This window comes from Anopheles merus, chromosome X, assembly GCF_017562075.2.
Source record: "Anopheles merus strain MAF chromosome X, AmerM5.1, whole genome shotgun sequence".
Lineage (NCBI taxonomy): Eukaryota > Metazoa > Arthropoda > Insecta > Diptera > Culicidae > Anopheles > Anopheles merus.
Window position 1 is genome coordinate 1,623,495 of NC_054081.1, and position 25,599 is coordinate 1,649,093.

At 50.0% G+C, this 25,599-nt stretch overlaps 1 protein-coding gene and 1 long non-coding RNA gene across 2 annotated transcripts in view; one reads left to right on the top strand and one right to left on the bottom strand.

Moving 5' to 3' along the window:
* Positions 1–22,146, top strand: part of LOC121594367 — a 43,495-nt gene extending 21,349 nt beyond the window's left edge. Inside the window, exon 3 of the long non-coding RNA XR_006004950.1 lies at positions 21,954–22,146. This is a non-coding gene — a long non-coding RNA (uncharacterized LOC121594367). The remainder of the gene's footprint in view (positions 1–21,953) is intronic.
* LOC121594361 (paired box protein Pax-1) overlaps positions 1–25,599 on the bottom strand; it is a 65,337-nt gene that overhangs the window by 25,788 nt on the left and 13,950 nt on the right. The gene's annotated exons all lie outside the window — the stretch shown is intronic.

Consider the following 25,599-nt stretch of genomic DNA (forward strand, 5'->3'; position numbering starts at 1 on the left):
GTGCAGGAAAATCGATGGTTCCAAACCGGCGAGGACCATCGAGTGATAGACGTATATGTTCAACTCTCCAGAGATGGGCGCTTAAAAAATCTCGGAAATTAATTGCAAATACAGTGTGCGACAGTCCATTAGGGCGAATTTCGATCCACAATTTGATGATTAGGTGGACCGTTGTGTTTAAGTGCATATCACCGCGGAATCAAGGTACAGGAAAGTTGGAAAAGGAGACGAATTATATGTTTTAAATTAAATTGTATGTCCTCAATCTCCGCTATCACCGCGAATGAACTAAGCCAAGGACTTGTATACCAATTTTGACAGCGTCGTTGCACTCTCCACACAATCGCCCGGGCAGCTACAACAGACAACGAGCTGGCCTGTCAGCGAGCGGCACACAAAACTATGTCATCCGCTGACGGCGGGGTTTTGCCCCGACAATCGGGGTGCAATAAAATTAAATTGAATGCTAATCTGCCATGAAATAAGGTTTGTGCTGCTATTTTGCTCAAAATGCACCTGATGCGGTGTACTCGTGAGCGTAATTAACGTTTAATTAGACTTTTTGTACACACACACACACGGGTTCATTTACGTCCGAGGGTCCCTTAACCTATATATCTCGATCGCGTTTCCTGACTGACAGGCCGCGTCGAGATGATGAAGTGGTGACGGCACCGGGTCCCTGCACTCTCCTCTCTGTATGTTTGTTTGACTTTTTTGTTGTTGTATGTGTTGCTTTTTCGGGGGATGTTTTCAAACGACCAAGTACGCACCCATCCTCTGCTCTTCTGGTTGCAGAAATCGTTAATGTGTGTGTCTGTGTGTGACCATGTACTAGAGCTACTTTCGAGTGTTTTTGTTTCTCATGTTTCGCGTCCTGTCAAGTGGACGTTCCCTAAACGTCAACAGGTTTCCGCTCGAGAGTGAGCGGACATTTTCCCGCTTCCCATTTTCTTCTCCCTTCTCCTCGGTGCACCGCCCGGCAAGGGTTCGGGCGCTCTGTGTATATGTGCGTTCACAAAACCGTGGCAAATTGTGCACCGAGCGATGTGCCGAATCCGATTCGATTCGGTGCGATTTTGCGCTGCCACCATCACCCATTTCCACCACATTTCCACTCAATATTTTGATGAGGTGAAGCAAGGGATAAAGGGCAAGGATACAGACACACAAACACACGCGCGCGCGTGTAACCGTTTTTATAAACTGTTTCTCCTGAGCGCTTGCCGCGCTAACTAACAATGATCGATTTTCCTCCCGCTAGCTTCTCGAAAACTAATCGAAAACGTTCAAGTGGCAACCATCGAAAGAGATTTGAGCACGCCTGTGTGTGTGTGTATAACAACCAAAACAGGTAGCCAGAAAATCGCAACAAAGTTTAGCGCCAACACCTTGTTGAGTGGAATCCACTTGATGCGGCAAAACATTGGCTCTATGTTGCCCTGGCGCGGAAGGCGAGATTATCAGTGCTCGCGTAATCATAATTTTATGATAATGTGTACGTTGCATTGCCGGCTGGGGCGGTGGTGGGCACACTTGAGCAGCCAAGTGGCTACTTGAGCAAGTGCAACAACAGAGCACAATGTTTATGGAAACATGCACATTACACGGAAGCATAAATCCCGAAGAGCTGCTCCGCGCACAATTGAAGTTGAAGTGAAGTTGCTTGCGAGTTGGCACGAGGGGGTAAAGATGAAATTAATGTGAAGTGAAAGAGAGAGAGAGAGCGAGAGATTTGCAATGTGGAAAATGTACATTTTCACACACACCCAGCAACAGCAACATTGAACCGAGCGGGAGAGGGAAACCCTGGTGCGACTTCCATGCTGCGACTGTGTTGCTAACCTCGAAAACTGGGGGATTTGTATGCGCTTAATGGGTTTTTCATTTATTTTTTCTTCATCTTCTGGACCTGGCACATCAGGGTAAAAGGCGGCAGGAGGAGAAGTGAGTCCCTCCGGGGTGCGCAGCCTTGTTGACTTGAAATTGTCGAAACTTGAGCATAATTGAAAACGATTGAGCAAAATTACGCGCCCACACTCCACCGGAGTGCGCCCAGGAGGAAGCAACTGTGTTTTTTTTCCTCGGGGGGATATGGAGTCGGTGGTTTCGTGCTATCGTCACTCTCTAGACCCTTATTTCCCTCTCTATCTCGCCCTCGCGTGCCAGACACGCATAAAAGGGAAGGAATGGGAGCTGTTGCCCAGATGCGAAAACCTGCTGCCTAGGTCCTACACACACACTACATCATCTGGCGCCGCTTCCGGAAGGGAAAAGTAATAATCGACTTAACGCACAGCCCAGCTAGGGCACCAGATTTTGGCTACAGATTCCGAGAGGATTTCAGCCAGCGTTTGTTAGTCGTTGTGTTTTTTTTCTTTTTCGCTGGAATGTATACTGTTCCGACATGCTGTTGTAGTGGTACGAACGGAAACAGATACCTTCAGAGCATTGCAAACTCCCGAAGGGCCCAGGGACTGCCCTGGACGCAGTGACCAGATGGTCCGGTCGCGGCGCTGCCTAAGGATTGTAAAACGGATCAGGTAACCCTTGGGTTGGGCTACCAAAACCAAAAAGCGAATGGAATTTGCTCTGCCCAGTGGTAGACCTACCCAGGCCAGCCGAATGATATTGATTAGCTGCGGGAAGGTGGTTGAAGAGGGCAGCAATCTCTGTACATGGTTTAAATAATCTATAATGACCACATTACCAAGATTTTGATGTTCTACAAAATTTCGGAAACGCTTTTTCTTATCGCACAACCGTTCCAATCGAAGCGTCAGCACTTTGGCTTTGGACTTGAGTGTTTTCAGAATTATTTTCTAAAACTGATGCTTCGGTGCAATGCCATACACGAAGGAGATGACTATTTGAGCTCAGAAGCTCAGAGCCTTCGAAATTTAAAAGTTTGGAGTGTCTTCGAACATACAATATCTCCAAAATGTTGAAGTCATAGCCTTCTCCAATTTCTTCGCAATGGGATATTATGTACAGACTACCATCGGAGGGAACCAAAGCAGTGGTTGGGATGATATTCAACCTTTAGTAGCCTTTTATATATCGAAGATCCTTATGCCTCCAAGGTAAAACCTTGCCTAAGTGTGTCTCATGGAATTGATAACAAGATTTATAATGTTTGGGTCGCCATCCCAAGAAGACATCAAATTTCCAAATCAAAAGCTATAAAACACACATTACTAATAAGATCTCGTTGCCGCTCGCATCGTTCGCCACCTCCAAACTGAAATCTCGCTCCTCCACCCTTTCCTTCCTCCATCTCCAGCAAGAATTGATGAGTTAATAAGCAATCATAATAATAATCTGTCGTCTGCTCCACACTAATCATGCATACATGCCTATTTTTGTGTTCGCACACACACACACACATACACAGAGCCATAACAAGCCGAAGGGGAGGGGGGTTTCAGCATCACCACCCTGCACAGCATAGCATCTTCGCCGTTACAAGTCGTTCGATTTCGATGGAGCGTTTAATTAGCTTTGCGATTCAATCCTGCCCCCAAAAACTTCGCCGTTGCGTTCAATCACCTCGTTAGACAAAATGGAACGATAGTGAGTGCAAAAAAGAGAGAGAAAATAGAGAAAGGAACATTGCAAATGTGAGGGTACAGGGGGTAGCAAAAGGGGCTCACTCATAAACAAATGTGAATCTCTGCTTTAATTACAATTCCACAAAAAAAAAAATCAAATTGAGATTGTTTCTACATAAAAAAAATAAAACAAAACAGCCGTCAGTTTTTGTTTGTGCCCTCAACGATAAGAAATCAAACGCTGGATGTGTGTACACACACATCGAAGGCATCGAAAGCAAACCACAAGAAGCAACGATGTGGATGCGCGCTTCCCGTCCAGTCCAGTTTTCGTTCCGCTGCTTGTTTGAACTCGAAATTTCGCTCTCCTGCAAGCGATAATGACACCATCCATACCAGGGTTTTTACCAGTCGAGAAACTTATCACGCCCCGAGAAACTTATCAAAAAGCCGAGAAAACGGCGCGCGGTCGCGATTGATGCAGCGCGGTTGTGACCCGTGTTTGCGCGATTAAATTGCGCCACAGGCCCGGCCAGTTGCGTTGCCACCGAGGCAGCGTGTGGCCTAATTTGTGGGAGACAAGTTTTAGGCAATATGGTGCTATACATATTTGTAAATTTCTTTTTTTATGTAGCTAGTTAGCCGGAAGGTTAATTTGTGATTTACTAAGCCTTCTTATCATGTATGTAGTAATTACATATTTTCCCTATCATTTTAAATGTTTTTTCATCTTTTTTAATTTGCGAGTAGCACTGATTGTACATCTTATTTGTTAATAAAATACTGACACAAACGAGAGATATCGTACAGACTATTCTAACTTCTTTTATGATAAAAAATATCTTCCTTCGTATAGCGTTTTTCCCTTTTAACTCCCAGATGACATCCACCGGTGCGGAAAATATGCTCTCCTTTCTCGCTGTGTAGCATTTTTACATTTCCCGAAATCAAATTAAAGCGCTTGAGAAAACGCAGCCAAAACGCACAAGCAAGCAGGCGAGCCTGCTTCCATTTTGGGTGTTTGTACCGTGGGCGCGTTTTCGGCCCCGTGGCGTACGATGTATCCCTTCACACTTGCGCAAGAAAAATCGCCTCCAGCGCTCACACAGAAAATGGCCGGCACCCCAACAAACCTCCACCAGTAGGGAAGCAAAATCGCACACACACACACATACATACACACGCACCTACACACAAATACAGTGGGGTGAATATTTCTGGGCTCTCGTCCCTTTTTGACAGGTTTGCGATTTGCTGCCTTCGAGCGGAACGAAATATGAAAATTGTGTTGTAATTCCATTTTCCCTCGCTCGCTCGCGGCTGCTCCAGGGGGAAAAAGAGAGAGTGTGTGTGTGTTTGTGTGGCGTGAGGTTGTGTTTGGATTTTTTCTCCCCACGTTTTCCACAGCCCCGCAAGAAACGGGACAGTAGAAGGGGCGCGCGTAAGGTAACAATCCCTGGCGGTGGTGATCCTGCGCATTGCAAAACAACGAACCAACGGGTGTGGGGGAAAGTGAGGGCGTGCGGACGGTGGTGAGGCTTTTCCAATTTTCCCCCTAGCAAAAGGCATTAGCGAACTTTGCTCGATTCACGACGACGGTGGGCCAAGGTGTGTGTGTGTGTGTGGATTTATGGAGGCGGAGATGAAATACAATTTAGAGGCATCTGGCATCTGGCGTCGGTCGCCGGCACTGCCGCCCCAAACCCGGGCCAGGTGCTGCGTGCTGCGTGGTCTGGCAAGTGTCAGCGAGCGAGGCAAGGACGACGGGTGCCAACCACCGAACAGCGCGCAAAAACTCGAACCAGGCGATGTTAATGTAATTTAGCAATCACATCTTGCGGAGTCGAATTTATGACAATCTTTTGCCAGCGAGCCGACGAGGCTCCGTGCACGAAGGGTGAAGTTAGAGGGGGCGTTAGAATAGCCTCATTTCTCAACACAGCCGCCTATCGGCGTATGCCCTTCGCCCGCCGTTTCTTCTTCTGGTTACGGCGCAGCGACTTTTTTCTAATCTGCTCCTTCGGGGGATTTCTTGGGATTTTTGGAGCGCCTAATCGTGGCTTGCTGGCGGTAGTACCGCTTGGCAATCCCGTTCCCGGAACAAAGGGTACCGCCGCCGCCGCCGCAGATACAAAGGTGAGGCGGAAGTGTATGTGGGTGGGTGAACCGGAACACGCAACAAAAGGCTCTCCCGCTGCCGGAAGTGTGTCGGTGGCGGCGAAACCTTGGTGCTGAATGTTGGAGTTGTATGGTACCGTATCAAGAAAATTCCCAGGAATTTCCTACACACCGTCATCCACATGAAGGTGTTTGCGTGTGTGTCTCTGTGTGTGTGCGGCGTTTCAAGGAAAACCCCCAGGGCAAGGAACCAGGTTCCCGCTGAACCGTGCCAGACATACTGACGACGGCTTCCTTCCTCGGCATCGCGGGAGGATCACCTTACAACTCACGCCCGGTCCGGCGAGTACTTCAAATTTATCGTTAATCCGCCGTTATTATCCGTGGTGCCATATGCAGGTGGCCTTACGACTTGAACCCTCCTGCTTCCCCTGAACCCGGGCACTTCCAGGAGGTGCGTTCCAGGAATAACTGTGCAGCGGCCTAAACACCGTGTATTAGCTTTCATTTACGTGTGTTAATTACTGACCAGATCGGCCTGAAGAGGGGGCCCGATGGTAGTGACCGTGCTTAAGGCAGACTACGGGATGATGATGTGGGCTAATTTTCTTTTCCTGGAACCGCCTGTTTTACCACCCACCCCCGGGTTCAGCGCATTAGAGCTAATGTTGGATTTGGGTAATTCTAGTAGCACGAGTCACTTCCGGGTTTTCGAAGGTTGCCTTTGCCGTTGATTGCCGGACAAACCTAGACACGATGTGAACAGCAATGAGCGGTTTTCGATGAATTTCAAGTGCCAGTCGTGTTTTGCTGGCGGGAGTGTTGTAAAACCCTTTGGATTTTGGAGTTAGTACTGTCTTAAAGTGGTAATAGTTGAGAACTTCATAAAGAGTTGTTATGAAGTTTATCTCCCAAGCTACAACTCCAATTTGGTGCATTTGCAGGCTCTGAATTTAAAGCTTGATATCTTGTTTTTACACATAGCAAGTCAGCTCCGAGAAGATGAGCTCCAGTTTTACTCGTAAGAAGTCGCTCGAAGATCACTAATAACTAAAATGCTACGGAGAGATTGATTGTTTACGCATTCTTTGCATAACCCAAGACATTCGAAAACTCACAAAGTGCCCTCGTAGCTTTAGCATCCTGGTGGCGTTCGCTTTCGCTCTTGCTCTCTAGCCGGTTCCGGTCTGGCTGAGCTGATCTCAACTCTTCCGCCTGGGACGCTCCCGGTAGAAGCCTATTTGCTTACCGGGGGATTTAATGAAATCAAACATTTGACAACACTCAACCCGTGGTTCATCCGGTAGCTGCTATTAATTGATCCGAGCCCGCGCGGCGGGAAGTCACCGGACACGGTTCGCACAGCATCATCAGGTTTTGCGGCCGGTGTGTGTGTGTGTGTAGACGACACGTCGATACTTGAGATCGCTTTGTGCAAGCACGCATGTCTCTGCCACTTGCCGGCGCCATTAAGAACGGGGCCCGTGCCGTCACTTGCTTGTGAGTCATCGTCGTCGTCATCTTGGTGCGTAGAATTCAAACCCACCAACAATACAGCCACACATCACCTAGCCAGTGTGGAGCAAGATCTGCGCAGACAAAGCGAGTATGTTCTCGAGTGTAGCCGGGGCTGTGATTGGAAAAACATGGCGTGAATCGAACCGGATCGACGATATTTTGATTACGCCCGTTCCTAGACAATGGGAGGACAGCTGTAAACACAGCCGCGCGCGCGCGCACCGGACGCACTTCGAATGTCGTATCAAATACTCGCATGCCAGTGGGCCACCCCTATCTCCCCCAAGACACTGCTCACTTCAGAAGCGAACCTTCGCGAAGAGAGGAGGAGCCTGGGATGTCTGGAGAGCTGGGGGCCTTATAACTAGGAACTGACAGAATGACCATACTTCGGCTATCAAAATGTAGGTAAATTTTACGGAGTTTTGATGTCGGGATGGTTTGAGACATTCGGGATATACCCCCCTTTCCCACTGACTATGACCTTGGTTCCGATTTCCGGGAGTTTTCTGTAATGCCTTTTTTCCATTTTCGGGATGACTGACGATGATGGGCCGAGCGAGCAAGTTGCAGCAGACGGTGGTAAGATAACAGAGTCTCACATCATTTTTTTTTTCTCTATCTTCCCTTGGAATTTGTTGACTTTCGGGATGTCATTGTGTCAGCATCATTCCCATTCGTGTGTTTTTGCTGGGGTAAGACCTAAGAGTGAGCCGTCAAAAAGGTCGCTGTCAGTTGCCAGTGCGTGTGCTGGCTTCCTTTGGACCATCGAGCCGGAAATGTCGTGTCATGACCTTTTGCTCCCTTCCGGTTCCGATACATCCCTTGTTGCGTGCAACGGACACAGGCCCGGGCAGGCTTTCCCGGCCAGAACGGATCCTAACCCGCCGATACTCGGTGCGAGATATGAACCTCGATGACGGCATTTGTCAGTCAGTTGCGAAGGTGATTGTCAGATCAGGCAGCAAAACCCGTCGGGGTGGGCCTCCTCCCCCGGAAGGAATTCGTTTCCTGCAAACACGCTCCCGGAACTTGCGGCACGCGGCAGTGCCGTGATTCTGATGGTTTAATAACTGAAAACAGACAGTCGGTGATAGTGATCTCGGTCTCCCTCTCTCTCTCTCTCTCTCTCTCTCTCTCTCTCTCTCTCTCTCTCTCTCTCTCTCTCTCTCTCTCTCTCCCCCCATACGCTATCCTCCCTTCCTCGGCCGTGTCGGGCTGAAGTGGTTCGAGGCGCAATAATCGCGTCCTTATTCGCATTCTCTTCTCCCGGGGCAACCAACCGCCAGCAACCGTATCACCCGGCGTGATATAATCCAGACCGGCAAAGGGCAATTTCGGTCGACTTTTTCGGGATGAAACAGTCGGCACGTGACCACACTGTCCGTGCGGAGGAGAGAGAGAGAGAGGGAGAGAGAGAGTGTCCCCAGTGAACAATGTGCCAGCAGCGCCGAGCACAACCGGCCCCGGGGGTTGAAGGGTATCGGTTAAGTATCATAAAATTGTCACATGCCAAATTACGTTTAAATAGCGTAAGCGATGCTTTTATTGAATTTCTCAACCCGAACACTATGTGATGCTCGTCACATGGCCCCTGCCTGTCTGGGTGAGGGAGGGTATCATGGAGAGAGAGAGAGAGAGAGAGACAAAGAGGGAATATGAAGAACATAATAATTATTGCCCACTGCGCGCTGCCTGGCACGGCCTAACCCGGCAGTCTGTTCGCTGTTCTGTCTGTGCATCCGCAGCGGGCAAGGGATCAGCACCGATTTCATCCCATATCATTGCAGCAACGGAGGGAAAACTGCAAGCGCGGCAGGGCAAAGGAACGGGGGCGAGGGGGAAAACATGGAAAAGCATTGTGTCGCGCGACCGCTGAAACGTGTGCCGGCGATATTTTTATTAGTGCCACTCGAGAGAGCAAGCGCCGTTGCCGTGCGGGGAGGAGAATTGCAACGAGATGCACCACCGTCAACCATCACCCAAACGCCGCTTGCAACGCCGGCATCGAAAGGGGTGCGGCAGAGTGTGTGGCCCCCTGGCAAGCGCCCGACAGCCGATGACTTTTCCCAGCAAGTTTTTGGTCGTTTTTCTTTCCTTTTTTTTCATTTGAGTTCGCTTGTGGCACTCTTTTCCCCTTGCTACAGGGACGGCAACGACGAGCGTGCCGCGTGTCCAGGCATTGCTTGAGCGTGATAAGCTTTTATTCATTATTAATGGTTCCATTTAGCGATGATAATGGATTTGTGCTGCTGCTGCTGCTGAGCGACCGACGCAGTGTCGTGTTCCGCACACTTACGCTGGGAGTAATGTCTTCATCGCAAGCACGCGGCTCGAGTGTCTTACAACACCCGGAGTCCCTTTGTGCGTGCGTGCGTGTTGTCTTGAAGTGTGCTTGTGTGTGTGTGAGCTGTCGGGAAGTGGATTAAACGGAAAATCCAGTTCGCACAATGCTGCACAAAGCGTACGCGCTCGGGCAGGTGTGTAACGCTGAGAACGACGTGCAGCTCCTGGTCACGGCACCAACAGTGAGCGTGAGAAGTAACTGGCTAAAAGGGACGATAATTGTAATTCGGCACCCGAGGCCAACTTGGTTCAGCGCCATTACATTCCTGGAGTGTCTATTAGAGCACTTGGGTGTGCACTTCTGCTGGTTCTTCCATCATTGATCGCACCCTTAGAGCTTAATCATACGGATGAGTACGCGAGCGAGACAAAAAGCAGCGTCAAATAAACGCCCTAAACAAAACACGAGTGCCTAGTAGCAAAAGTGCTTCTCCACCTAGGACGGTGGAGGTTGGTGACGGTGTTTCCTACTTCTTGTGTAGCTTCCAGCGTTACGCAATATTAAATAGCGACGCCCGGGTAACGCATCAGCACACCCGAGAGACGCACAGAAAGCACGGGAGGTCATGTCCCGCGCCCGATCGAGGGCAGAAACGGTAAAAAAAAATTCAAAAAAGCTGCCGCCCAAAAAGCAACACGCAAACAAAACTGTTGGAAGGTTTTAACCGCCGCGGCGTGTTCGCAAACAGTTGCGCGCCTGTAGCAGCAGCAATAAGGATTAAGGTACCCGGGAGTCTCTGAGTCTTTTTTTTTTTTTTTTTGGGGGGGGGAATGGGATGTTTGCAGAAGACGACGAACCCGATCAGCGGACCATTTGGAAAGGTCTTCACTTGCGCCACACTATTTTACGTGGCTTAATTTATTTGACCATCAGCACGTTGCCTTCTCTGGCTCTATCTCTCTTTTTACGTAGTATTTGCTGTGTTCAATCCAACCACCCCGAACACCTTGCACCTCTAGGGATAGCTCTCTCTCTCTCTCTTTCTCTGTCTCGGTCAGCCGCAAGCACTTGCGCAGGGACAACAGCGTGCGCGCGCATCCTTAAAGCGCGCTCCTGTTTGATGTTGTCCGGCCTGAACCTGAACAACATTGTGTGTGTGTGTGTGTGTGTGTGTGTGTATGTCGACTGGCGGCTTGTTTGCCCTACGCGTTTGTCCACCGATTTACGCCACGGTGTGAGTAAACGCGTCCCTTCTTGCCCCTCCCCATTCAGTGCTGTTTTCCGATTCCGATGGTCGCTAAAGGTTTTGATTGTTTCTGTCAATTTCCACCTTTTGTTGTTGTGCTTTTCTTCTCTACTTTGTTTGGAATATTACTCCACCCCTTGCCATCCCCTCTTTTAACACAAAGTATAAATTGACAAAAAAAAAAGAGGAAGAAGCGCAGAAGCGATAAAAGATCACGCGATACACATCGCTTGCGACACATCGATCGTCGTGTGCCCCTGTGCGGTGTGGGTGGCTTTTAGCTCGGCGGCAGGCCGACGGTGGCACACTGGCAAGCCGCCGGTAAGGCCCCACGCGCGCGGCTTCATTATTCGACAATTAGCACGTCAGCTGCGTGCCATATCGGCACACCGCTGCGTGTGTTCCGTGCGGTTGTGCTGCTAGAAGGACGGATTGACCTATTGCGGCTTTCGCAGCAGCTCAGCTGGAACGCGCGCAATCCTTTTAACCATTTTTATGGCACCTTTTTGCATGTTTTGATTCGCACAAATCGCCCCACACGGAAGCGGAAGATGCGACCAAGCGGAAGGGAGTGGGAGAAGGTACTCCATAAGGGATGCTATTAAACACGCCGGTCCACAAACAGCCCCGAACATTGACCATCCATTACTGGTCGTTTTCGGAGTGGTCCCGCCAGACGATCGCCAAGGGGCGGCAGCCGCTCTTGCTCTTTAAAAGGGATCTCGAGCAAAGGGTTGGCGGAGATCGGCGTTCTGTTTGCCGACTAATAACACTTGAGAGGTCGCACTCGGTTCAGCGGCGGGGCTTCTGTTTGTCTCTTGATTCCTTTCAATCTCGTTTTTTCTCTTCTTCTTTTTACGTTCCGTGTCTGCTGCTGCTGTTTGGCCTGTGCAGCCGTACAGGTACGTACGATACTCCCCGCTCTTTGCTAGTTCCGGGATCTTTCCGGCACTGGGTGGGGGGCGGTGTTCTATTGGGTGGAAAAACGCTCAACCTCCTGTAAGAGAGAGGAGGTATCTATGACATCAAAGCCGCCCTCTGCACTACCGAATCCTTCAGATCTGTTTTGTTGACAGCCGAAACCGGTTCGGGCGCGCGCTTTGTACGGCGGTCTGGACGAGTGAGCCAGGAGGTCAAGAAAGAAAAAAAAACGAAACCATCACAAAAGCATAAAAGTCGTCGTCGTCGTCGTTTGTCGACCGAAAGTCGGCGGCGTGTAAACACCATCAAGCAGCACGGCCAACAAGAGCTTTGATCCAGTCATCTTCGCCACAGCTCCGCAGCTGCTACTGCTACCGGGGACTGCTGTCTAGCCGGGGACGTGAGAGTGAGAGCTAGCCAAGATCCCGGTAGCCGTGTTTGTCCAGTCACTTACGCTGTTTTAGTGCGAACACAAACAGATGCCGAGCGCAAACTCGGAGCAGAAGAAGCTATACACACAGACGCATAAGCCCTTATGGTTCTTGGGCAGGAACATGCGGAAGGTGCTCCACGCCAGCGTTGAAGTTCCGAGGATGTGTCCTAAACCTATCCTATCCCAACCTGTGTGTAGTTCTTCCGATGAACATTGTCTTTCTGGGGGTTTTTTTGTTGTCTTCTATCTCATCGCACCGCGAGATCCGATCGGACCCAACTCCGGGAGGAACGAACAAGGAAGATCAAACAGAACAACCAACAGGCGGCGGCATCTTCCAGATCTTCAGAGGAAAGGAATGGGATCTCCCGATCCTGGCTAATCATCCCCGCAGCTAATCCTCTTCAGGTTTTCTATGTTTTTTTTTTTGTTTTTGGGTTCTTTCGTCCCCGGAATGAACGACAAATTTGTCCAGCGCTTCTGTGTGCTTGTTTTTTCACGTGCGTCCAAGACCCTTCACCGATGGCGACAACATCATCAGCACCATCGCCAACTCCTACTCCAAGCGGCCGTCGCCGTCTGCCAATGAGAGTGGTTTAGAGGCGTTTGTGTGTTTGCATACGGCAAATTGCACCGACCCGACCGCCCCTTGAGATTAGATGGTCGACCCCTGAGCAGTCCGGAAGTCGGTGCCAACAGGAGTAGCAAAAAAACCAAAACCAAAACTGCTGCCCATCTCGGATCCAATTTCTGAAAATTCTGACCGGTGGCTACCGTTTTGATAACTTTTGACATTTTCAAACACACACACACACACACACACACACACACACACACACACACACACACACACACACAGACACACACACACACACACACACACACACACACACACACACACACCACACACACACACACACACACACACCACACACACACACACACACACACACACACACACACACACACACACACACACACACACACACACCACACACACACACACACACACACACCACACACACACACACACACCACACACACACACACACACACCACACACACACACACACACACACACACACACACACATTATCGGTAAGATTAGGAATAGAACATGGATCTTTCTCTTACCCTATTTGGTCATATCTCTCTCTCTCTCTTTTACTTTCTTTTTCGATTTCGCTACGATTGCGGGATTGTCAATTTTGCGTAGCGAAATGGCAAGTGTTTCCGGGCTCTGCCTCGCATGGGTCTGGAAGGAGTTACGGTGCGGTACAAATCAATCCACTCATCATCAACCCGAGCTCTCCCTGCCGTGAGTGGTCGATTTGCTACGGCCCGGAAGGTTAAAGCGCACCGGAACGAATGCGCGCCTACCTAGAGGGCGCCACCGCGATTGAGTTTACAATGGCGCAAAAACGCTTCCACCGATTGGCGTCTCCATAATGCCGTGTCTATCCGGCTGGAGCGTTCAAAATCGTTCGTTGTATTATCCCTTCGACGACCGAAGAGTGCGCTACACTTGTGCGCGCTTGCCTGGCCCGTTTGCGATAAGCGGCGGCAACATAATCGTCACCATCATCGGCGCGCCAAAACTTCAAGTGGCAAGAGTAAATAAATCTTCTTCCTCCTCTCCGCTCCTGCAACCCTACTACACACTGCAACCTTTAAAACGGTTCGGAGGGGTTTTTTTTTTGTTCGCGCCATTCGCTTCGGCAACGCCCGTTTCGTACGGAATGTTTCCTTCCACCCAGGAGCAGTGGAACCTTCCCGATTCGGCACGGTGTTGTTCGTGCGTGCTCAGTGCTACCGTGCGGAAAAAGGGGTGTGCTGGGGGAAGTAAACTATTAAAAAAAAAGAAGCCGAAAAAACCTGAAAGAGGGAAAGGACAAACATAATGTAAAAGGCAAACCGCGCGCTGCAACAGTGTTTCACGCCAGCGTCCTGGAGTGCTGCTGTTCGGTTCGCTTTTACTTGACTACGCTACTGCCACGATTTATTGTCCCCGTTTGAAGTAATTAAATAAACGTATGATTGAGTCGTGAAATCGAGCGGCATTGTCTCTCTGGCCGCCGCCGTCGCGTGCGCGCTTTTTCGGGCTCACCCTCCTCTGACTGCCGCGATATGTCATCCCTTCCTTCGGGGGGTATTCGGGACGGTTTGACTTCATTGTTGAATTAGTATTGGATAAATTACATTCTCCACCCACCGCGTCCCCCAACCTGGTGCTGCCACTCGAGATTGTTGTTCTCGGTGTTTATAATCTCTGGCAGAGTCGTCGCCGCCGCTGCCGCCGCCGCGGTGCCTAACAGGGGCGAACAGTACTCCCGGCGGCGAGGAACAACGCGAGAGCACCCTTTACATGCTCGTGCTCGACCCTTTTACAACATCATCATCATCATCATCGTCAGCATGATTTTTGGCATTTGTGTGTTGGTGTGTTCGCCTGCATCCATAATCGCGACACAAAACGGAAGGGGGAAAACCGGTCCCTCCAGGGGCAGGCTCGTGTAATGCACGGCAGAACTATCCTGCGCCCTCGGGGTGTGTGTTTGGCTGCGTTGTTTTGCGTGTGCGAAACGTCGCGCGCGTCTGCAACTGTTGACGTTTGTCACGGCGAGGTGTTCCCGGGCCGGGCGCATTCCCGGCATGCCGCCCGCGCGTTTGAGGCATCTCGGGCCGCGTGCGGGGTATTGTTTGTATTTTGGCTGGCCAGCTTCCCGTGGCTGCGCGTGTGTGTGTGCGTCCGAGATAATATTTGGGCAGTTTGTTCGGGCCGGACCGTTCCAGCGATGCCAAAAAGCACCGGATGAGTAAAAAAAAGAAGAAAGGAGTAGCACATGCTGGCCTCCCACACGGGTGTGGGGTTTTGCAGACTTCGCACCGAATGCTTTGATATCGAAACTGGGTCACAGCTGCATCGCTTCAAAGTGTGTTGCCGAACTTTCTTCTGCAGTTTGCAGCAGTTTCGTTTGCGGTAGGTAGGTGAGATGCCCGTTGCGATGGTTCCGTTTCTGGTGCGTCCGGCGAGACACAAGGTCTAGCAGCAACAACATCCGCACAGAAGAGAGCATTTTCAAAGGGGGGGGAGGGTTACGTTTCGCTGGTGTTTGCAGAAGCGGCGTAGCAGCAGCGAAGCGCGTTTGTGGCTTGTTTTGTTTCACAATTTTAAATTTTCTTTGAAAGGAATGCATCTTAGTAGTAGATCGTATCAAGCGGCATGCCGGTTTTCGGGTTAAGGAAAATAGATCATTTCCTTTGATTGGCTTGAATTTCTGGAGAGGTTTAACATGTGAAGCAATGAATAGAAGAGTATTGTTTTAACAACATGGGTGAACAATTGCTTACTTTGATGCCAGATTGAGTCGTAATTCAACACAAAACATGTTCTCTATATCTTATCAAATGTGTGATTCTCAAAATTCTAGCTTCGGATAGCCAAATCCTAGTCACCTAGTCCTAATCCTAGAATAGTCACCGTCTTACTATATATTTCCTTTTACGTGATAAGCAAGCAAGTTATTCGCTCCTCTCTCTCTCTACCAACACTCAAAGAATGCAGCAAAACCCCCTTCACAGCGCCCCCAGCGATCGTAATTAGTAGCTGACGCTGACGTGTCCGAAAGCGTTTTAGCGACGTTTCGCTTTGATGCCGTCCGACGTCACTGCCAAATGGCGCCTGGAGATCTCCTCCCTTTCCACCTCTTTTAGGCACACACACACAAAGTGCGCGATGTGCTAACCGAAAACAAACGCGAAAAAAAAGAGCCAGAACGCAAAAATTTCGTCCTCTTCGCGCGCGCGCGCGCAGCTTCCAATTGGCGCCGGGACACTAATTTCGTCGTGCGGTTGGTCGAAAATTCGGCGCCGCTGCATCCCCATCCACCACGCAAGGATTGGGATGGAGTCGGTGGATAGAAGGGGGGAGGGGGGGGCATGCAAGGGATTGTTTCGCGCCCCGGTACGAATTGGACCGGTCGAATTAGTGCGTTTTCTTCTCGCCTTGTGTCCCTTTTGGATGCTCCTGGTCGGACGCAACCTGCTGCCGAAAGAGTGTCGAACATCTTAACACACACACACACACCCGCTGAGACTTTGTATCACATACATGCGCACACACGCACGCACAAGCACAACCGGTAAAAGCGGTTGTGTGCTGATTGTATTCAATTATGGACATTTGCTCAAATGCCAACAAATAACCTTTGAGAGCATAAAAGGGGTCGCCCGACAGCACACGTCTCAGCAGCAGCAATGGTCGGGCGAGGGAAAGGAAGGGAGGGGCCCGGATGTGTTAGTATGCATGTTCTACAAACACTGGGCCCCTGGTTCGGGCTGTTTTTCCCCGCTTTTACGGCCGTGTCCTTATCGGTCTCAAGGGAGTACATACACTCTTCGATGCCGGGGCGATTCAACATCCGCAGTTAAGGAGCCTACGTCACAAGGACCTCGTAGAATTGGTGCGACGCTCCCGATGGTGGTGGTGGTGGTGGTGGTGCTGATGGTCCTCCTTACCCTTCCCCTTTCCTCGTCGTGCAGCATGTGCCATTGTGTGGCGATTGTGCGCCACTGGCTGGATAACAAATTGCCGCATTTACCCTTTTTTTTCCCACTGCCGCGTCCTTTTCCCCGGCACGGCCGCCGAAGGGTCGAACCCGCCGGTCCGCCGGGAAAGCGGAAAGGGGGAAAGAAAACAATCAAAATGCGAACCACCCCTAGGGGTAGCCGGAGTCAGAGTTTTAAAAGGACTATAAAACTGACATAAAACTAATGTTATCGCAACCCCCTTGTGCAAAACTTGCCGATGTGGGAAGCGGGCCTGCGTCGTGTCCTTTCGGCATCATCGCATGGTGGCCCTGCGCGCGCGTCTGTGTGTGTGTACGATACACCATAATTCATCTGCCGTAGATTCTGGTGACTTGCCGCGCCTGGCTGTCCTCCCACCGCTACGGTCCCAAAAGCAACGCACAAAAACAGAAGAAGGAAGTAGCGAAGCCTTTTCCTGGAGTCAGCGAGAAGATACATTCCCGGATTCGGGTGGCAGCATTCTTCGGTGTGCCTGCTTTTGACTGTCGATTTCGGGGCGGAAAAAGTTGGGAAAAAGTGCCCGATTGAAATACCCACCCAACCACCCACTCACCCCGGGCCCCGGACCACACTCACCATGCCATAAATCGTTCGATTTTATGTTCGGTGACAGAGCGCACACCGGGCCGGGAGGGGTGTGCTGTGCCCCCCCCACTTGTTGGACATTGAAGCACATCGAACACCGCTCGAGCAAGGGCGAACTGCGACCCGGCGCACAGCAATAAGCCCGGTTAAAGTACAGTCAATAAAAATTTACGACTTGTCGTACACACACACATACGCACGCACGCATGCAAGCCTATAGATGTGTAGTGCGAGCTGATTTTTACCCTCCAAATCCTAGCCGGGCGCACCTAGCAGATCTAATCTGGAGCAGAGACGCGAAGATGTGCGGCCGAGGGAGTTCCATACGACAAATGGTTTTAATCGTGTCACATCCAGAGAGAGGCAGAGAGAGAGAGAAAGAAAGAGCTCACATTTGTTGAGGCGACATTAGATTGCTCCTAGCTAACGACCTTCCTCCCCGCCCGCACCACCGCCACACATTGCCTGTTTCGGGGCTGCTGCCAGCGGCAGACTAATTGAATCATGCAATCTCACCCACCGCATCGCGCCGCGAAAAATCTGCCGAAACATTCTACCGCCATTTGGCAACCCGTGGAGTTCAATCGGGCGTAAAATTTGCTACGACGCAATCGCTCGCAGGTCTCCCTGGGGGTGGATTGATCTGTCCTGCCTTATTTCTTTCAATATAATGAGTCTAATTAAGAAGCGGGCGGGCACAATGGTTAGTTCGTTCGGGTGCGCTGGCGAAGGTACCGGACGCCGCACAAGAAGACTTCCCGTCTCGTGTGGGCTCGTTGTGCTGGAAGACCTTTTAGAGCCTGAAAGACGCTTTCGGCAGACGAAATCCCAGAAGCTAACGAGGTGCCGAGGATCGATTTGATACGCAAGGCTCTCGGGAGTGCTGTGCGAGTTCGGCAGACATCTTCGGCTCGGATGTCGACAGGCCGGGGGAGTGTGAAACTGGACACCTCTCCAGACCGTTTTGTTGTGTGCCGGCTTTCGGACCTTTGAGACGGGGGATGATGGTGACCCGTAACGAATAGGCTGCTCTCTGGGTGATCCTGTGCAATTGCACAAACCCTGTGGATGCTGCAGATGTTTGGAAAGGAAGAAGTTGCTACTGCTAGAGCATCATCAGCACGTCCTGGATGCGCTCGAAGACATTAAGCGTAGCAAGGGGCATCGATGCTGGAAGCTCGCTTCAACCGATGTCCGATTTCTCTTCTTGTGTGTGCTTCTTTCTGCACAGACGCATTAAATGGTTGCTCCAAAAATCCTCCCAAGCGCTCCCTAAGCAATGTTTCACTCGCTTGGCCACGTTTGCGTCTTCGCACGATGATCCCAAAGAATCACCAGAATCACAGAGATGCACAAGATACATACACACCCGTACCGTCGTCAATCGTTTCCCACCGGAGGGGAGAAACCAGGGAGAAATCAATAACACACCGGGCGCAGCACAATGTTTAGCTACAAGTTAATTAAGAAGATGAAAACAAACACGCCGCGCGCGCGCTCGTACCATTGCTGGAAGGGAGTCGAACCCAGGGCACAGGACCCGGCCACTAGTAGACGCGCACCGCGTTGACAAATTCTCCTGGACAAACAACGACCAGGCGACACACCGGTGCTCTACGGTGGTGTACCTTTAGGGGGAACGAAATCGCTAGGATCAGTTTCGAGAGGGGATTTTAATGTTGTTGTTGTTGTGTCTCTGAATTTCCCGTTTCTTTCCCAAAATGGATGGCAGTTTCGGAAGCGGCAGAGAGAGAGAGAGAGAGAGAAGAAAAAACACACGCTCAAGGGAGTTGATAATTGCGATCAAGAAGTTCGGAAGCATTCGAAAAAAATAGGCAAACACACATACACACGCGCAACATACACGAGACCGGTGAAGGTTTCGATGCGCGCTGTGTCAATATTTGTCGGCTGTTAGCCGATTTTCGTGTCCAATATTGGCGAGAGGTATATGCGAGGGGTACCGAGGGATTTCAGCAAGCGGAAGTGAAGTGAGGGGGGAGGGGGGTGAACGGTAAGGTTCATTACGTTACGCTGCGGCGATTAAAGCAAATTGTGAGCTAATCAATGTCCTTCAGCGAAAGGAAAAAAAAAGCGCTGCCTGCCCTTTTTTCACCAACCCAGCAAGCGCACCTACCTGGTATGTTTCTACACCTAATAAACATACACACACATACCTCGGTACATGCCGGTCGGTGTGCTCTGTGTTTGTGTGTGCGCTTGTTGATTCTTGTGCTTCTGAAATCTCTTTATTTGTACAGCGGCAGCAGCAGCAGCAGCGCTTATGAAATGTAAATACGATATAATTAACGTGATGTAATACCGGCGGGGCGCGCAAGCATTAGGCCCTTAGCTTCTTCTATCTCGGCTTTCTTTTGTTTTGTGCTTCGCGTTTTTGGTTCGGTTTGTTTCCCCCCCCCCCACTCCCCTCCCCTTTTTCCCATTCTTTTACTTCCTTGCCTGGGCGAAACAAACACGCTAAGTAACGGAGAGGATGGATTTGGGTGACCACCTGAAGGGAGGGGAGGAGAAGGGGCAGTGGGTAGAGGGTTCGGATGTCCAAATTATCCTAAGCACGCTAATTGAATCAAGTCCGCTTACCCCAAAAAGCACGAACCGCCCCTCTCCACCCCCCCTCCACCATCGCTTTCCACCACCCACCCAACCAAACCCCCGCCCCACACCACCTAAAACCACATGCAACTATGCTCAAGCCGTCTTTCGCAACCGGTTGTGCATTTCGTTAACAGTTTTCCTTTCCTCTATACCCCCCCTCCCCTCTCCCTTATGTCTTTCCGGAACAGCCTTAAAAAGGGAGGAAAAGGCGGGTGTGTTTGGCGGCGGAAGGAAGTGAGTCAGAGAAGAAAATGAAGGAAATTATTCATAAAAAAAAACAAATCTCTCCCCATTCCCCTCCCCCTCCCCCCTTCACTTCTCCCCCGATCGTAATGTGAAACGCTGTGACCGATTGACGTATGTTTGAGATCCATCCCCTCCCAGCCTTCTTTAGCTGCGGATGTAACACATTTCCACGAAATTCCTTCGATCGGCAGTGTGAGCGGGATCGGTTGGGGGGTGGGAGAGGCCGGGTCAGAGGATAAAACCACCCCTAATCCGGCCTGTTTAAAGGCTAATCGGGCCAAAATCGGGGGCGGTCTTCGCGGTCGTGACACTTTTTGGCTTTGCGGGGTTTTGCCGGAGCAACCATGTGGAGGAGGGGAGTGGTGACGGTTGCAGACGTTTGAAGGTATTATTTAACGCACTCACGCACACACACACATACACACACTCATACACACTGCAATGGGTGTGTGCCACTCCGCAAATCCTGTTCTGGTTGAAGAACTCTCCTGTTGGGTCTTTTTTGGTTTTTGGTGCCTTGGTGTTTGTTTGAAGACAGGATTTTAGGTGTGCAGGAACTGTTTTGGGGTACCTTTACCGTCCAAAAAAAGTTATCCATATCCTCAACAACAAAACAAAGTCTCCAGTCCTTGCCAGGACCGGGGCTCAAAGTTCGCCAAGAGCCGCCCCCGTTCGAGGATTTAGCGTGCCTGGCGGGGCAAAGGCAACATACAAAAACCCCCTGGACGTCTGAAGCAGAACCACACCTTACATTTCACAAGGAATAGTGTAAGAGGAGGCCTCACCCGCCAGTGCACCGTTTTGGTGTGCCGTCCCGGTGCGGTAATCAAATTATTTTAATGTGATTTATCGGCTAATCGCATAATCTCGCTATATGCCGCTCGCCACTCCACGGGGCACAGGAAGGCTCCGGCTTGCGGCTGGTTTCATTCTGCGGTTTTTGGGTATCGTCAAACCCGGGGGGAAGGGACTGCCACCAGGATTCGATTTTTATCTGCAACAATCGTGATGCGATTGTCAGACAAAACACAATCGAAAGCGTCCCGATCGCCCTCAGGGGGGGGGGAGAGTGCTGAGCACAATCGCAACAAATTTATCCCATGCCGGCGTGCAAGGCTGCGTATAGAGAAGAGAGAGACCGATAGCAGTGTGGTCCATCTGTTACGATTCACTTCGAGAGCGCTGGAACAATCTCCCAGGAAAACTCTGCCCGGGAAACCATATCGGTCCGGGCTCTTGGCTGTGATGAAATCATCCGCCCCGGGGCAACCGCAACACACACGCACACCGGAGGACATTGTCGTCGACGGGTTCTTGCGTGTGTGTGTGTGTGTGTGCCCGGTGGCCAAATAAACAATGGCAAACACAGCAAACCCACAGGGGGAAGAAGGAGCGGGTAGAACCATGTGGTATTATTCTACGCTTGTAATGCAATAAAACAATCAAAACGCAACCGGATGGCGCAAAATGCCCCATCCTTTCTACAGGATTCTGATTGGGCACACTAATTGGCAAGCGGGATGGATTGGAGGAAAGTTATGAAGGGAAGCATTTGGGCACGCACACAGCGAACGTTTCAAATTGGATTTTTGGACAGCGAAATCAATTTGTCTGGGGCCGGACTGTTGGGCTCCAGCTTCTTGCCTCTTGAAGATAACCGACTCTCCCTTTCTCCTACTTTCTTGCTGGCGGGACTTCTTGGGACAAGTGTTGCAAGTGCTTGGGTACGTTTTGGGAACAAGATTTGACATTTGTAACAGGCGAGCATTTGAAAGGATGCAATTTATGAACAGTTGTGTGGTTGTGTACAATTTTAATATGTTATTCTTGTTCTATTTTCAGAAAACTCATAATGCCAGCCTTAAATGGAATTGCTAGGTGAACGTCTTTGACAGCAAGTTGTTGTTTAAGTGTAAGTGTTTGGTTACGGTATTACTAACAACAGCACTAACGACATGAATTGAATACATCTCTCAACTTCGTGTTGACGTCACAGATATGGAACGTGTTTACTTGTCTCTTAATGTAGGCCTTAATGTAGTTGCCTGATATAACTTAAATCAAAAGTCCTCAAATTACTTCTCCGAGAGCCCTTCAGTGGAACTTTATGCTATTATTCTTCAAAGTTTATGTCTTTACTTTTCAATGGCGAAACAAAAGGATTCAATATTAATGTACAAAAAACAAACCATTTGCATCCTCTGTGTTTCACTATGTGTGGTCCGTGGACTCAAACGACTAGAGATACCTGGTTTAGATCATGAAGAATTCATTTCGGTCATGCATTGTGCATGTGCTTTTGGCATTGTTCTTAATAATAGAAGAATGCTAGGCTCTTCTTCTGATATCAATCTGAAGATCAATCTCAACATATTTACTCTGGAACAGAGTCGGAGTAACAATTTCAATTTCTTGAGAGTACTGGAGCTCCAATTTCCATTCAAATTAAGCGATAGCTGTGTCTCTTTAGCATTGATGCTAATCCTGGCGCTTCGAAAAACTCCAAATTGATGTTACTCAAAATCCTGGACTGCTGCTCAAGGTTTACTTACTATATGCTGCAGAATACTCTCAAAAAGTAGGTTACCCGAGATGCCGTTTCCATAGTCGCCACCTTTTGCCTTATCTCACCTCTGTCCACCCGGAAGCATCATCGCGCACACACACACGGCCCCCGGGAACCGGTAAAAATCTGCCCGAAATTCCTTAAAACACCCCCCTCGTGGTTCCCACTATCCGCCCCACAGGCGCGTAAGGTGTTGTGTGTGTGTGTGTGTGTGTGGGGCAACAAGAAAGAAAAGAAGAAGAAAAAAACCCCCCGAAAAGCAAATTAGACCTTTCGGGTGAAATATTTTCGTAGTGCGCGCTGTGCGCCCCGGAACCGTTTTTAATTAGCACTTCCTTTCCTCTGCCCTGTCTCTCTCTCTCTCTCTCTTTCTTTTCTCTCTTTAAGCGTCCTCTTTCAAAGCTTTCAATGTATTCTAGCAAAGGGAAGGAAGAATTGAAGAAGTAAAAAACGCCCCCCAGAGGTGTGCGAGCACCTTTGTCGCGTGTTCCATAATTTATGCCTCTCTGTGCGCCTTCGACTCACTGTGGCGGGCGCGTGTGGCAATTGCAGGTGACAAAAGGTTGCAGCTTGACACCCCCCCCCCCTCCCCCACCGACGCCGGCCGCGCCCTCCCTTTTGCAATGGATTGCGCGTGTGGCCTCAAAGCCGTCGCTGTGCTGCATTGTTGCGTCTTAATCAATCATTTTCACTCAACGAAATCCCCCGTGTTACTTCTCCTTTAGGCACAAACACCGTTTGTGGCGTTTTTTTGTTTTTGTTCCCCTGTCAATTTGTGAGAGATGTCAACAGCACAACACAATGTGTCTTGCAGCGGTAGGGATGGATGGGGGTTTAAAATGTTAATGCCAATTAGTACCTTCACTTCCGGCGCATACGCACAACTCACACCTGGGGCAGCGTGCATCCTCCCGAACACGTTAGGTACCTTGCGCTTTGGAGATCATTGAATGACCATTCTTCAGCTATCGGGCTTCATAATTGCACAGACATGTGGGAATACTTCCATAAGCACAGGCATAGTTTTGATGGAAAAGCGGAAGCAAGCAAACATTTGCATTCATTAATCAACCATTCATTTTCCAAACTATTTCGGGCCCTTTCTACTGTACCCCCTCGGTGCTGCTGGGCATCGATCAATCGGATCGGCCGCATTTCAAGTGCATCCGGTCCGGGGCAGACACTACCACTGGAAGGTTGCATTGCATTTGCAATTCGTTCTGTCTTGATTTTCCTGTTGTTTTTTGGCATACGTGCGCTGCCTGTACGTTGTTTTTCCGGCCGCTCGTTGTGCCCAAAGCGAGAGGAGGGCCCACTTGACGCGGCCCAAGTACCCGAGGGACAGTTGAGCAAAAAAAAGGGGCAGGGACACACGGAGAGTTGACTCGAGGCAGAGCATATTCTCGCGTCCCGGGGAAAATTACATCCCGAGAAATCGCTGTTAACATATGTTTCCCACTGGGACATCATCATCCTCATCATCATCATCTTCCTCGGCATGGCCGTGATCTATTTTGTTGTATCGTTTTAGAGCCTTTGTTTGGTTTTGTTTTTCCTCGCTTTCTCTCTCTCTTTCTCTCTCTCGCTCTCTCTTTCTCTGTGTTGGCCGCACAGTGGCACTGCTTTACAGTGTTTCCAGCCCGATGAGGGGAAAATGCGGACGGTCGCGGCTCACTGGGAAGTGGATAATAAATTACGCTCGAAAGCACTGTCACTCGACCGACCCGCCACCATCCAGCCAGCGTCCGCCCGTGTCGTGGGTTGTGAGGGGTGCGAGCCAGGACAATCCCACAATTCCCCTTTCCTTCCCGCGCCTCACCCGCCTCGCCGCGCTCCGAGGTCCGAGTTAAAGGGCGCACAAGGGCCTGTGCCGCCCTGCGTGTAACAACGATGATGACGAGCATGATGAAGTTACAACTTGTTAACCTCTCCTCCACCCGGTCCCGGTGTGGTGAGGAGCGCAACGAGCAGAAGAAGAAAAAAAAAGCAACAACAACTTGAGCACCATTATTCATCTTCGTCAGTTTTCTGCTGTCGTCGAAATGCCTCTCTCGCACGGGTTTGTCGCTTCCATCCACGGTTCCGACGAGCAAAGTCGGAAGTGTGCGGACGGGCCCGTACGGAACGGGACGGGATAGAGAACGGCAAAAATAACCAAAAAAAAAAAAAAAAAAGGGCCAGGGTTTTGTGCTGTGCGCGTTATTATGTTTTCGGCACAATTCATTACCTAAATGTCATCCAAATATAAATAATCGCATATCATTTCCCCTCCACGTGCGCACATTTCGTATGCCCCGAGCGTGGAATAATGGATGGAAATGGAGGGGGGGGAGGCAAGCGGATGGTGAACGGTGAAGTGAGTGCTCGGATGTGACGTAACGCCGTATATCCCGCGTCCAGGACATTAGGGCCTTACTTTGTGCCCTTCATGGACAAAGTTTTGTCGGGTTTTTGTGGTCAGGACACGAACCCATGGAAAGGAATTGTATCTTTTTCTTTCATCCAAGATATGATCATCCAATATTATTCAAGCAATATTTACATTTTGTTGAGATATATCTAGACCGAGAGCGGCGCAAGACTTTCCGACTGGAGGAGCCTAGGATATTGAAATGTAAACTCCAAAACAGGCACCAATGTTGAAGGAGCGTCTTCCAGTTGTTGATGTTGCATGGGAATAGCATGAATCCTTGGCCTTCACACATCATAATGACGGTTTGCCATATTCTAGGCGTAGAATAATTCCTGAAGATGTGCACAATGTTTTGGAGCTTCTCCGCCAACTCCTCTTTCGCCATACGTCGCGAGAACTAAGCCAAACATGTGTTCCCAATGTTCTTCCTTCGCAGCGCAGATTGTCGCACAGAACTTCGCCTATCCAATCGTCCGTTGCCTCCAAGAACCCACAGCGCACAGTGTACG